Source organism: Alligator mississippiensis, chromosome 10 (genome assembly GCF_030867095.1).
Source record: "Alligator mississippiensis isolate rAllMis1 chromosome 10, rAllMis1, whole genome shotgun sequence".
NCBI lineage: Eukaryota > Metazoa > Chordata > Crocodylia > Alligatoridae > Alligator > Alligator mississippiensis.
This window is the reverse complement of record NC_081833.1, coordinates 41,232,357-41,245,381: the sequence shown is the minus strand read 5'-3', so window position 1 is coordinate 41,245,381 and position 13,025 is coordinate 41,232,357.

Genomic DNA, 13,025 nt, shown 5'->3' with positions numbered 1-13,025 from the left:
CAGGGTGAAGGATGCCAGGAGTGCCACACCTTTTGCAGTCTTAGCTGTGTGGGGTGGGTGGTTGGGCTGATGGGCAGGCTCTGGGCCTACCCAGATGCACGGGTGCACAGACTGTAGAATAAACTCCCTCCAGGACTTGATGATTAGGGCTGGACTCGGTGATCTTCCGAGGTTCCTTCCAGCCCTAATGTCTATGAATCTATGAATCACCTACCCCAGTGGTTTTCAAGAGGAGACTGGACAGTCACCACGCTGGGGTCAGTTGTCTTCCTGCCTAGAGCAGGGGAGAGGGAAGGGGAGGGGTGCTGGACCTAACGATCTGCAAGGTCCCTTCCAGCCCCCAACAATCTATGAATCTATGACACCCTACTGGAGCACCTGATATGCACTGATGAGCTATAATGATGGTGCCCACTTACACTCAATGGGTTTGCAGCCTCCCTCTGTCCATTCTCCAAGCATCTTCCCTCACCTCTTTCAGTTTACCATCACAATCATGTCCTTTACCCTACACTTTCAGTGGAGTTCAGCCATGTATTTTTTCTTAAATCCAGTCTGAAATCTCCTTCTAGGTCTGTTGCTCCTGGTTTTCCCCTGGGGCACTTTGGTGAATAGTTGTTCACCTAGCCCCTGATGCTCTCCCCTGATATATTTGTAAGCTGCCACCAAATCCCCCTGAAGTCTTCTCTTTTTTAGGCTGAACAGTACCATATCTATCAGCAGACAGAGAGCAACCAAGCCATGCTGTCTTCCATATCCCCATGCCTACGTTGTTTTTTTTTTTTCCCACGGACACAACTTTGGTTTCACAGATGTTATGCAGCACACAAGCTAAAGAGACAGATACCACTCACCAGTATCCAAGCGCACCCCACAACACTCTCCATCATGCCTTGTGGTGTCCAATGGGGCATTCCACAGTCATCCAGACACAGCCCACTTGGTAGTCAAAGAACTCCTTCCTGGCATCCAAGGACCCAGCACAGGGCTTCATGAGTCACTGGAGAAACAGAAAGGCCAGGTCCTCAAGTAGCAGGAGAGAGATACTGTAGTCTAGGGGTCAGCAAGCCCCAGCATGTGTGCCGAGCACGGCACACGAGGCCACTTTGCTCAGTATGCCACCACCAGCCTGGGCTTTAGGCAGCTGCTGCCAGCCACAAAGCCTGGGCTGTCCCAGCAGGCAGCTGGGCGACTGCAAGCAAACTGGGCTCCGTGGCTGGCAGCAGCTACCCAGAGCCTGGGCTGGTTGCAGCCCGGAGGATGCAAACATCTGCTCTGGGCTCTGACATTAGTTCCATACTGGCCGGTGCAGGCACGCCTAGGAGCGGTTGGTGGGGGAGCGACCTGAGGCAGCGCAACCCTGGCTTCTCCCCCACTGCCAGCACAAAGCTGATGACTAGGCTCTGGAGCCCGGCGCAGCTGTTTGTAGCCAGCCTGGGCTCTGGGCAGCCACAGCAGGCTCCACAGCCCTGGCATCAGCTCCATGCTGGCGACGACTGCACATGCACCTCAGAGTGGACAGTGGAAGGGCTGTACAGCCACAGACCCTATCCCCACCATCCACTCAGATGTGTGTGTGCACCCGCCAGCATGGAGCTGATGCTGGAGGCCGAAGTAGCTCTTTGCAGCCTCCCTGCTGTAGCCGGCCCAGGCTTGGGTAGCTGCTGCCAACCATGGAGCCCAGAGTTCTTGCAGCAGGGCTTGCAGCTGAACCCGTCTGACTCCCAACTGCTTTGAGCCCAGCCCTAGCCCAGCCCCCCACAAGAATGAGGATGGCACTGCTCCTTGCCAGGAGCGCCACACCTTTTGCAGTCTTAGCTGTGTAGGGTGGGTGGTTGGGCTGATGGACAGGCTCTGGGCCAGGGCCTTGGCCAGCTGCACAGCAGCCTGGGGGCTGGCTCCCCGGGGAAGCACAGGGGCTCTGGTGGGACCAGGGCATTGTTGGGTTGGACTTTGTCCAGTGGCCTAGGAGCCCGGCTCCGTGCACCTGTGCATCTGGTTCTGTGCGTTTGTCTGCCTCTGTCTGGTTCTGTGTGTCTGTGTGTGCACGTGTCTGGTTCCAGATGTGTGCGTGCATGTGTCTGTTCTGGGTGTGTTCTGGTTCTCTGTCTTTGCACACGTGGTTCTGTGTGTGTGTGTGTGCATGTGTCTGGTTCTCTCTCTGCTCTCCTTTTTCTTTCTCTCTCTCCTCTTTCTCCTATCTCTTTTTTTTTCTCTCTCTCTCATTGCAACATGCTCAACAAAAAAGGAATATACAACAGCAAAGGCAACATTTATGCCATGTACCCCCACCTTTTGTTTTTCCAGCATGCCGGCACTCTGGCATCTTCCAAGGTAGATAGACATTGTGGGTTTTTTGGCACTCCGGCCAAAAAACGTTGCCTTCCCCTGCTGTAGTCACTCCTTCCACTTCTATGCCGGTGGTACCAGGGCCAGCCCACCATTTTCTGGGTCCCACTGCCAGAGATAGTTTTGGGGCCCCCTGTCCTAGAGAAGCCAGCGGCAGCAGCAGCAGGGGGGTGAGGGCAGGGGCAATGGTAAGTGGCCTGTAAGATGTAAACAAACCCCCCACATGGGAAAGTCTGAGGGGGGAGGAGAAAGGGCCAAGGGGAGGAACGGCATTGCCCAGCACTGCACCATCCTGGCCATCTCCCAGCCCCACCTACCTTCTGGCTCTGGCCGCACCAGCCCCAGCCCCAGCCCCAGCTGCTTCCTCATCTCAGCTGTGCCAGTCACAACCCCGGCAACCTCCCGGCTGCACCAGCCCTGGCCCTGGCTGCCTCAGCCACCTCTCAGCCCCAGCACCTGCCCCAGCTGCCTCCTAGCTGCACCAGCTCTGGCCCCAGCCCCAACCCCAGCTGCCTCCCCACCCCGGCTGCCTCCCCACCCTGGCTCCAGCTGCCTTCTTGCACCAGCCACGGGAGCGTCCAGAGCCGGGATGGAGGGGATGGAGCCCCCAGAACCCCCACACCCACCCTACCCCACCCTGCGTCATCCCCAGGAAGAGCCCAGCAGCTCTTCCAGAGGCATGGTGCTGGGCAGCCAAGAGGAGGGATGGCATGTGGCCCCTCGATCTTTACATGTGTGACAGGCTACCTGGCAGTGACCTAGCCCAGGGGTTTTGAAAGGGCAAAAGATGATTGGAGGACTTGGGATTCCCTTTCCTCACCAATCTGGTAATGATTTGGCCCAGGGGTTTTGAAGGGGTGAAAGATGGTTGGAGGACTTGGGATTCCCTTTCCTCACCAATCAGGCCCCAGAGACTCGCCCCCCATGTCCCCTGATTGGCCCCTTGGGTCACCTGGAGGGGGATAAAAGGGGCAGCATGGCTGACTCAGGGGAAAGACCAGTGAGGGACCATGAGGAAGGAGCTTCAAAGAGCTGAGCCAGCAGGGCGGGAGCAGTTGCCCTAGGAGAGCCTGAAGGAGGAGGACCTACAGGCAGCAGTTGGACCCTCAGCAGCACAGCATGTGGCCGGCAGGAGAGGCTTCCTACTGGGCTCCAGGATCCCCTACGAGAGGCTGTGGCTAGCAGAAGAGGCTTCCTGCTTCAGCAAGGATCTGAGCAGCGACCTGAGGGGTTCCCAGCTCGGCTTCCAGCTCCTCCAATCAGAGGCCAGGCAGCTTGACATAAGTCCGGGGCTCCAGGAAGGTCAAGACCCCTAGCAGCTTAGAGTAGTACCAGCACTGGTGGCTGTGTGACAGTGTTCCTGCCTACCACATGGGAGATTCAAGTTTAAGTCCCAGCTTTGGTGACTTGGGGTGAGTGACCTAGCAAGAAGATATTCCTCTTGCAGTGGAAATGGGCCATTGTGTTTTCTCCCCCTCCAGGTACCTAGGCCCTGTATTTCTTTGTCCTTTGACATTTTGTATTTTGTGCCTTTTTATATTTCCCCAACCAGTATTGTGTGCTCTGCTGTTTGTTTGTTATATTTTGTTAACCCTGTCTCTTGTCAATGATTGTAAGTACCCCTTGGGGCATTGTGGTGTCCACTATACCCCCTGATTATGCCTGTTATGTTCCCAGTATTGTTCCCTCATTAAAAGGTATATGGTTAAGTCCCCAGTGGTGGTCTGGCTCTGCTCTATAGGGGGAGGAGAGTTGCTACACCTCCCACAGCGCTTGTGCACGTGTTTTGATCCCTTCAGTTGGAGAGGAGGTACTTTTTTGGAGTATTGCCCAGGTTACACATGGGTTGGGCAGGCCACAGCTGCCCGCCACTTTTGAAATGGTAGTGGCGAGGCACAGAGACACAGAGCAGAGGCTGAGCCCAGCTCACAGCTGTGGCCTGCCCTCGCCTATGCAAAGATCAAGGGGCCACGTGCTGTCCCCCCCTTGGCTGCCTGGCACCATGCCTCTGGAGGAGCAGCCAGGCTCTGATAGTCCCACGACCCAGCTGGGTCAGGGCCCCAGTCATGGTGAATGGGGGCCAGGCTGGGCTGGGTCATGGGACAATCCCCACAGTACGGGAGGGAGCGGCCCAGGGGCAGGGGTGAATGATTCACCCTTCCCCTACCCCACTCTCCTGGACTGTTGGGGTCTCAATCTGCCCTCCCCACAAGCCCATAGAAATAAAAAAAATCATTAAAGCCTGCGGTTGGGCCAGCTGTGAGTGCACAGGGTAGCTCAGCATGCCCACGCTCCCCAACTGCTGTAGGACCCTGCAGCCGGGCTGCCCTAAGGCAATGCCTGCTGCTGCCCTGTGTCTGAGGGCACTGAGCCCCGTTATCCCACCACTTCCACTGCAGGGCCCTCTTCGGCCATGGGTTTCGCAGTATAAAACGGGCCAGCCCTGCATGGTACCACAGGCAAATATTCCCCATGTCATCAGAGGCACCAAGCTGGAGCTCCCAAAGGCCCAGGCATTGTGGTTCTTGCTCAACCACACTGTGGTCAAGGGTCTGAATGGTCCCCAGTGCTCTACATTTCAACCCCTGCAATATGATAAAGAAGTGCCCTTTGTAGGTGATGCACTCTGAGCTACAGTGTAATAGATGCAGGGTGAAGATGCGGGTGTCATCTATGGCCTTGATGCAGTTTGGAAACCCCATGTGGGCAAATAGCTATAGTGTGGTCTGGTGAGGCAAAAGATCTGTGGTACCAGCACCTTCTGGATGGCTTAGCCTACCACACCCTGCACAACGGCTGATTCCACCATGGACTTGCCCATTGACTACGGAGCAAAAGCTACAGAGCAAAGGCTATTGGGGGCTGACAGCTTCCAGATGGCAATTTCCATCCACTTCTCCATTCTTATGGACTTGCACATGCTGATGGCTTGTCCCTGGGGTGATAGGGCCCTGCTCCTCTCAGGTTCTGCTATACACCCGCTAGCAGAGATGCTGAAACAGTGTGGTGTGAAGCATGGCTGAGGAAGGGACACCTCTGCTGTGAGCTGGAGAACAGGATCAGCACCTTGCAGTTCTGCTTGGTCAGACACTATAAAGTGAGGAAAGGATAGCTGTCCATTCTCTGATCCCTCTGTGAATGCAACACAGCTGAATCAGAGTGTTCTGCGATTGCTGAAAATGCAAAGCAGAACCTGGGGGTGAAATATGTATAAGGCCCTGCTGTGGCCATCCATATGCCATCTGTGGACGCATCAGGGGATCCCTGCTCACCAAGAAATGCTTCAAATAAATGGAGTTTGAAGCACCTTACATGCACGTCTGAGCCCTTAGATTGTGAGATCCTTGTGGCTGGGGCTTATATACTTGTAAAGCATCATGAGGTCTTGATGTCAGCTGGGACCTTCAAGCACAACTGTAGTACAGATAGCAATTGCTTTTTCTCTTGCACTGGCTACAGGCAAGAGCTGAAAGAGATAAGAGTGACTCCAAAGGACACTAGCCCCGGCATTCCTTTAGCTGAAGGACTGCAAGTGTCCTACACACAGTGGGGTGACATTTTCCAGCCAAAACATTTTGGGCAAAAACATACTGTTTTGGTAACACTGAAGCATTTCTTGAATTCAGATTGGATTAATTAAATCTTTTTCTCCAAAAGAAAAAAAAGCAAACACGTGCTGAAACAGCTGACTTTCTGATTCACACCAGCTTTGCATTTTGAAAGGATTTTCAAATGTATTTTGAAAGAAATGTAAAAGTCACTCAGCATCAAAAGGAAAAGTTTCATTCAGCCCAGAACATGTCTCCCTTGATTTTTCATTTATTGGAAAAGGTTTGTTTTAGCTTGATCCAAAAGATTTTTTTTTTCTCACTTTTCAGAATTGCTGGCACACTGAAAAATCCCTCATTAGCACAGCTGGAGCTACATACATGCCCATGGAGACAAAGCAAGGCACTGTGCACCACACTTCACTAGCTAGCAGTAAAAGATGACCTTTCTGCCCTGTGCACAATGAACTACAGAAGGGAGCTCATTCTCTGCTGAAATGTGCCCAATCTAGGCACTGGGGTATCCACCGGCAAACACCATTTTGCAGTCTAGTTTGTGTGTCCCCACGCTGTTTGCACTTGCCTGGCGTCATGAGACATGAGAACAATTAGGGAAACAGGCAGTGATCTATGGCATGCTGTATGCATTCTCCAGCTTGGTTGTATTCACCCATAATGGATACACCCTCCAGTCAGCAGAGATGGCACAGTTGGTGCCTCCACTAAACAGAGTGCCCTGAAGTACCTTCGCCCAGAACTGGATTCCATCTCCTAATAGGCCTTTTCTATCTCTGTTCTGGTCTTACAACAAGTCTGCTCTGCTCTTCAGGCTGCCAGCACAGCAAGGCTATCATACCACATACAGTGATCTGCTGCTGGGAAGGTCACCTGCACAGAACTGGAAGCAGCTGCTCTAAGAGAGGCTCCTCCTACACAGTGCAGCTGACATTGGTACCAAGAGGCAAGAGGATAGGGCCAAGTTTCCTGCCCCCAGATCCATTGCATACCTGGTACAGGGGGACTTTTAAACCAAATGCAAAACCCACCCTGCTGCCTCATCAGTGTCCCAGCAGAGCCTACTGACATAGCAAACATCACAGGAGAGGTTGGTGGCAGGCTGGGATTACACAGCTGTCTGTGCCTACATACTCCTTTCACTCACACACACCTAGTCTTCACAAACAATAAGATCACACTCACCTTTTGCTCACACACATACTGTCTCACAAACGCACAAACTCTCACCCCCTTTCACACATTTATAAGCACTCACGTGCACACTTTTGCTCCCTTGTATACATTTAAACCTTTCTCAAACAAAAATTCTCTCCCCGCTTCTTCATGCATGCTCACCCTCCTTTTTATCTACATGCCCCCTTTGACAGCCATACAAACTGACACACTTATCTCTCCCTCACCACCCCTTTCATGCAGTCAGAGGCACGCACACATACATGCCTGTCTCACTGCGGCACACCCCTTCCACTTCCATCCCTGCCTCAGACTCAGCAGCACTCTCCACCCTGCTCTGTGATGGATGCTTTCTCCTAGAGCAGAAGAACTAACCTTTCCCCCATTTCTAAGAGGCACATCTGCTCTTGTTTTGCTGGGTTAACTGAGAGGCTGTTGCCAAGTCTGTAGAGCTTCAATCTTATTTGCTGGTATTTGCTCCACGTGGCTTACCCATATGTAAAATACCTGCTCTTTGAGGCTTGGAATGATAGCCTGTTCTGTGAAGAGCAGGGCTCCTTTTATATTTAGCACAGTATTACCATCTCCCCTCGTGCTGAAATGGAGGCCCTTTGAGTTTCTCTTCCTTGGGTGTTGCAATGACCTGGCCCACACCCCTTCTCAGGGGATGGCGTTTGCTCCCATATGCTCCTCCTGCCAGCTGCTGCACAAACTGCTTCCTGCTTTTGTTCTCAGCTGCTGAGACAGATTTGGAAGCAGAGTGGGTCCAGATTTCCCAAAATGCATAGCAGACCCATTGTTCTCCTTGTAGTGTCAACAACCCGACATATTCAGAATGCATGAATCAGGCCTGGAGAAGCCTGAGAAGGGCTCATAAATAATGAGATTATTATAATCATGATCATTAATATTGTTGTTATTGTCATTGATAACGTTGATTGTAATGACAATAATAATGCTGATTTCTTCCCCCCCCCCCTTTAAAAAGGTCATCTTTTCAAGCTTTCCTCTGAAACTGTCAGGACTAGAAACTATTTTTCTATAATGCAAACTGATTTCTTACATAGCAGGACTCCAGTACGTGTGGCTTTAAGTAAAATCATCAAATACAATGAAACTTGCACTAAAATCTCAAGAGCTGGCAACTCTAATATCATGTGCTGAGACCTTAGAATCCACCTTCAACCTCACATCACATTCCCGGGACAGAGTCATTTAGAGGGCTGCATCTCCTTGAGCATGTGTTTTTAAGGCCAACCTACTGCATGAATGCCACAAGGGGCATGGGCAGCCTCTGGCAGACTGGGAAGGAAACAGGCAACACCATAACAGTTAGGCAGGGAGCAGAAAGCAGAGCATCAGATCAGGCAAGACAAGGGAATCAGAGTGTCACTTGGGGAAAGTGTGGGACTATTTTGTTGCGCGCCTTCCAAAGGGTTGGCTCCCACAGCTTTAAGATGTACATAATTACCTCTAATATGTTGGCATATGGATAAGAGCCTGCCAGCCAAACCTTGGGAGGTGGCAGATGTTCCTTATCAGCCTCATGACATGGGAGGAGTGCAGCCCAGCCCTTCAGGAGACCCCTCCACAGCCTGTACAGCTCTAAGGAATCTGGCTATGATGGGCAGGGAACATCAGGAGGAGCTCTGGCCAGCCAGGATAGAAGATAAGATGGGCAGGGATTTCCCTGCAGAGCTGAGCCCTGGGAAATATCCTTAATCAAAGTGCTGTCAAAAGAAAAAGCCCAATGGAACTCAGCGGATAAAGGCAGGGCTCTCCACTGAGGGTCATATGAGTCACCAGTGTGGAGTCCAAAGCCATAACCAGGCTCCAGTCCTGCCACATATTAAAAGGAATAGCTGTTGGCCCCAAGGTTTGCAAGAAGGGGATCCTGACTGGTATCTCACCACAGACTGCTGCAGTCACCTCCACCTGTTATAGGGTATGGAGATGGCATGCCCTAGTGAGCAATGCACATGGTATCCTCATGCTGGGACCTATCACCTCTACAGGCCATAGGTCCAGTCAAGCTGGAAGTGGTCCTGGGCCATGTGTCCCAAGCAGCTCCCAGTCTAAAGATAGACAGACAGACAGTCAGGTCTGGAAAAGGAGTACACAGAAGAGAGTGGCTGGCAGAGGGTTTTGAAGAAAGACTCTTGTCAGAAAGGTCAGCTTAGGAAGGATCTCATGGGGGCCATGCCAGGTATGGATCTCATGGGGGGCCATGCCAAGTGTAGGAAGCAGCAGAGAGGGGATTGTCCAAGGGACAAACAAAGGGACAGACAGGTGTGGGACAGTGGTAAAAACAGGGGGGGCAGGAGGATGAGGAGGCAGAGCTACAGAAAGTGGTGGAGGAGGTGACTTACATTTGGTAGTGGATGGGAGCTGGGAAGGATGTAGCAACGGAAGGGGTGACTATTAGGCCTGTGTGAGTAGGCAGGTATTCAATCCAGCTTCAGATCCAGCCGCTTCGGATATCAGCGATCCGATCTGGAACTCTGGATCGGTTTTCCTCTTTGCTCCGGCCGAACTGGCTCCGAAGCTTCAGAGCCGCCTCAGAGATTCAGCCATACCCTAGCAGGGTGCAGTTTTAGTGATCATGCCCCAGGACCTGGGGCCTCCTCCTTCCCCATAGCCCCAATCCCATACCTCCAAGTTTGTCTTGGCAGTGGAATGAGCTCAGCAGGGACATGTTCTTCCACTGCTGGCTGGTGATGCAGTTAGTGCCCCCTCCAGCTGAGAGTGGGGCATTACTTGGCTTTTCAAAACCTCAAAAAAAGGAAATTGGTGCAGACAGAGTTAGGAGGGTGGCACTCTGTCTGCAGGTGGAGCTTGGGGAACCCCAGCAGCAGGAGGTTCACCTTCAGGAACACCAGCTGCTCCACCAAAGCAGGATCCAAGCAGGTGCAGTGGGGTGTCACAACATCCCCAGCGATGCTGAACACCCTCTTGCTTGGAACACTGGTCAGTGGACAGGACAGGTGTTGCTGGGCAACCGTGACCAGATCCTGCCACATCTGGCTGCGGTAGGCCAAGGGGTCGCAGTCCAGCGGCTCCACATCCTCAGCGAGATAGGTAGCCACCGAAGCCTCGGCGCTACCTGCCCAAGGCTGCGGTCTGGTGCTTTTGGACCCCAGCATTGAAGCCATGCCCATGGCCCACATTGGCAGTGGCTGGAATGGAGGAGGCTGTCTGGTGCTGGTGCCGGTGCTGGTGCTGGGAGTGCTGGCATGGGAAAGTGGATCCCCCTCTTCCACATCCCCTCACCTCTGCACTTTGGCCTCCCTGACTATGTTGACCAGCACCTGTGTTCAGTGATCAAGGGTTTTGGGGCTGCCAGTGCACATGCTCCCCTTCACCCTCAGTCACACATGCCCACCATCCTGTGGACCATACTGGACCACAAGGGATCCAGCTATTTCCCGATGCCCTCCTTCAGCTGCCTCACCAATGCCTGCACGTCTGGTGACAGCGGCCTGCCCCAGCCAGGAACAATGATCCCCTGGAATTTCTCCATTTGATTCTCCAGTTCCCTCACTAGGGGGATCACCAGGCTGAGGAGGGCGTTGCCAGTGCTAAGGGTCTTGGTGGCCTCAAGGAAAGGCTTGAGGACCACCAAGATCTGGGAGATGGCACCCCACTCAGGTCTGTTCAGGGGGCCGCTGATCCCAATCTCCCCAAGCAAGGCCATCTCATGGATGGCCTTCTGTTGCTCCACCAACCTTTTGAGCATCAGGTATAGGCAGATTTCAATGAGGTAAGAAGAATAGTTGGGGAAGTACTGAGGTCCCGGAGGGAAAGGGAGTCGGGTGTCCAAGAAGAGTGGACGTTCCTTAAGGAGACAATCCTCCATGCCCAAAGGGAGGTAATCCCAACAAGGATCAAAGGGGGCAAGAGAGCGCAAAAGCCCCCATGGCTCACCAAAAGCATATGGGAACGTCTCCTAGCTAAAAAGGAGGTGTACACCCAATCTAAAGGAGGGGCCATCACCAGGGAGGACTATACCTCGGTTGCTCGGGGCTGCAGGTGGGCGGTCAGGAAGGCCAAGGCAGAGATGGAACTGGGACTAGCTACCTGGATCAAGGACAACAAGAAGTCCTTTTTTAAATACATAGGGGGCAAAAAGAAGGTACCGGGTAATGTGGGGCCTCTGCAAGACACGCTAGGAAATCTGGTTGTCACACCAGATGACAAGGCTAACCTATTTAACAATTTCTTTGCCTCCATTTTCCTGAGCAGGGACCAGATCAGCCCATCTGCCGGGACCCCCTCAGGCCCCGGGGGAGGCGCACCCAGGCCTAGGGTCAGTGAGGACCTAGTCAGGGTACTTCTGGAGGGACTGGACATATTTAAATCAGCTGGTCCTGACGATCTCCACCCCAGAGTGCTGAGGGAATTAGCAGAGGTCATCGCGGGACCCCTGGCACGACTTTATGAGCACTCATGGTGCTCTGGTGTGGTGCCAGAGGACTGGAAAAGGGCCAGTGTGGTTCCCATTTTCAAAAAAGGGAGGAAGGAGGACCCAGGAAACTATAGGCCAGTTAGTCTTACCTTGATCCTGGGTAAGCTTTTTGAGAGAATTATCCTGGCGCATGTCCGTGAGGGGCCAGCAGGGGAGATCATGCTTAGGGGCAACCAACATGGGTTCATTAGAGGCAGGTCCTGTCAGACCAACCTGCTGGCCTTCTATGACCAGGTCACAAAATCCTTAGATGCAGGGGTAGCAGTGGACATAGTTTTTCTGGACTTCAGGAAGGCCTTCAACACTGTCTCTCACCCCATTTTCATTAAAAAACTAGGGGACTGTGGCGTCGACACCTACACAGTCAAATGGGACGCTAACTGGCTGGAGGGTCGCACCCAGAGAGTGGTGGTGGACGGGTCATTTTCAACCTGGAGGGATTTGGGCAGTGGGGTCCCCCAGGGCTCGGTCCTCAGACCCAAGCTGTTCAACATCTTCATCAGTGACTTGGAGGAGGGGGTTAAAAGCACCCTATTCAAATTTGCTGATGACACTAAGATGTGGGGGGAAGTGGGCACACTGGAAGGGAGGAATAGGCTGCAATTGGACCTGGACAGGTTACAGGGGTGGGCAGATGAGAACAGGATGGGTTTCAACACTGACAAGTGCAAGGTGCTGCACCTGGGAAGGAAGAACCAGCAGCATACCTACAGGCTGGGAAACTCCCTTCTCGTCAGTGCAGAGGCAGAAAAGGATCTTGGAGTTATTATTGATGCCAAAATGAACATGGGCAGACAGTGTGGGGACGCGGTCAGGAAGGTCAACCGTACCTTGTCATGCATCCACAGATGCATCTCGAGCGGGTCCAAGGAGGTAATCTTCCCCCTCTATGCGGCACTGGTCAGGCTGCAGTTGGAGTACTGTGTCCAGTTCTGGGCACCACACTTCAGGAGGGATGTGGACAGCATTGAGAGGGTCTGGAGGAGGGCCACCCGCATGATCAGGGGGCAGCACGGCAGGCCCTGCGAGGAGAGGCTGAGGGACCTGAACCTGTTCAGCCGTCACAAGAGAAGAGTGAGGGGGGATCTAGTGGCCTGTTACAAACTAATCAGAGGGGACCAGCAGGCATTGGGGGAGTCCTTGTTTCCCCGAGCACTACCGGGAGTGACTAGAAATAACAGTCACAAGCTGGCAGAGGGTAGATTCAAACTAGACATCAGGAGGCGTTACTTCACTGTCAGGGCGGCTAGGATCTGGAACCAACTTCCAGCGAAGTGGTGCTGGCTCCTACCCTGGGGGTCTTTAAGAGGAGGTTAGACAAACACCTCGCTGGGGTCGTTTGACCCCAGTACTTTTTCCTGCCATGGCAGGGGGTCGGACTTGATGATCTGCTCAGGTCCCTTCCGACCCTACCAACTATAAACTACGAAACTATGAGTTCCACCGAGTCTCCACATCTTGTATGATTCTGT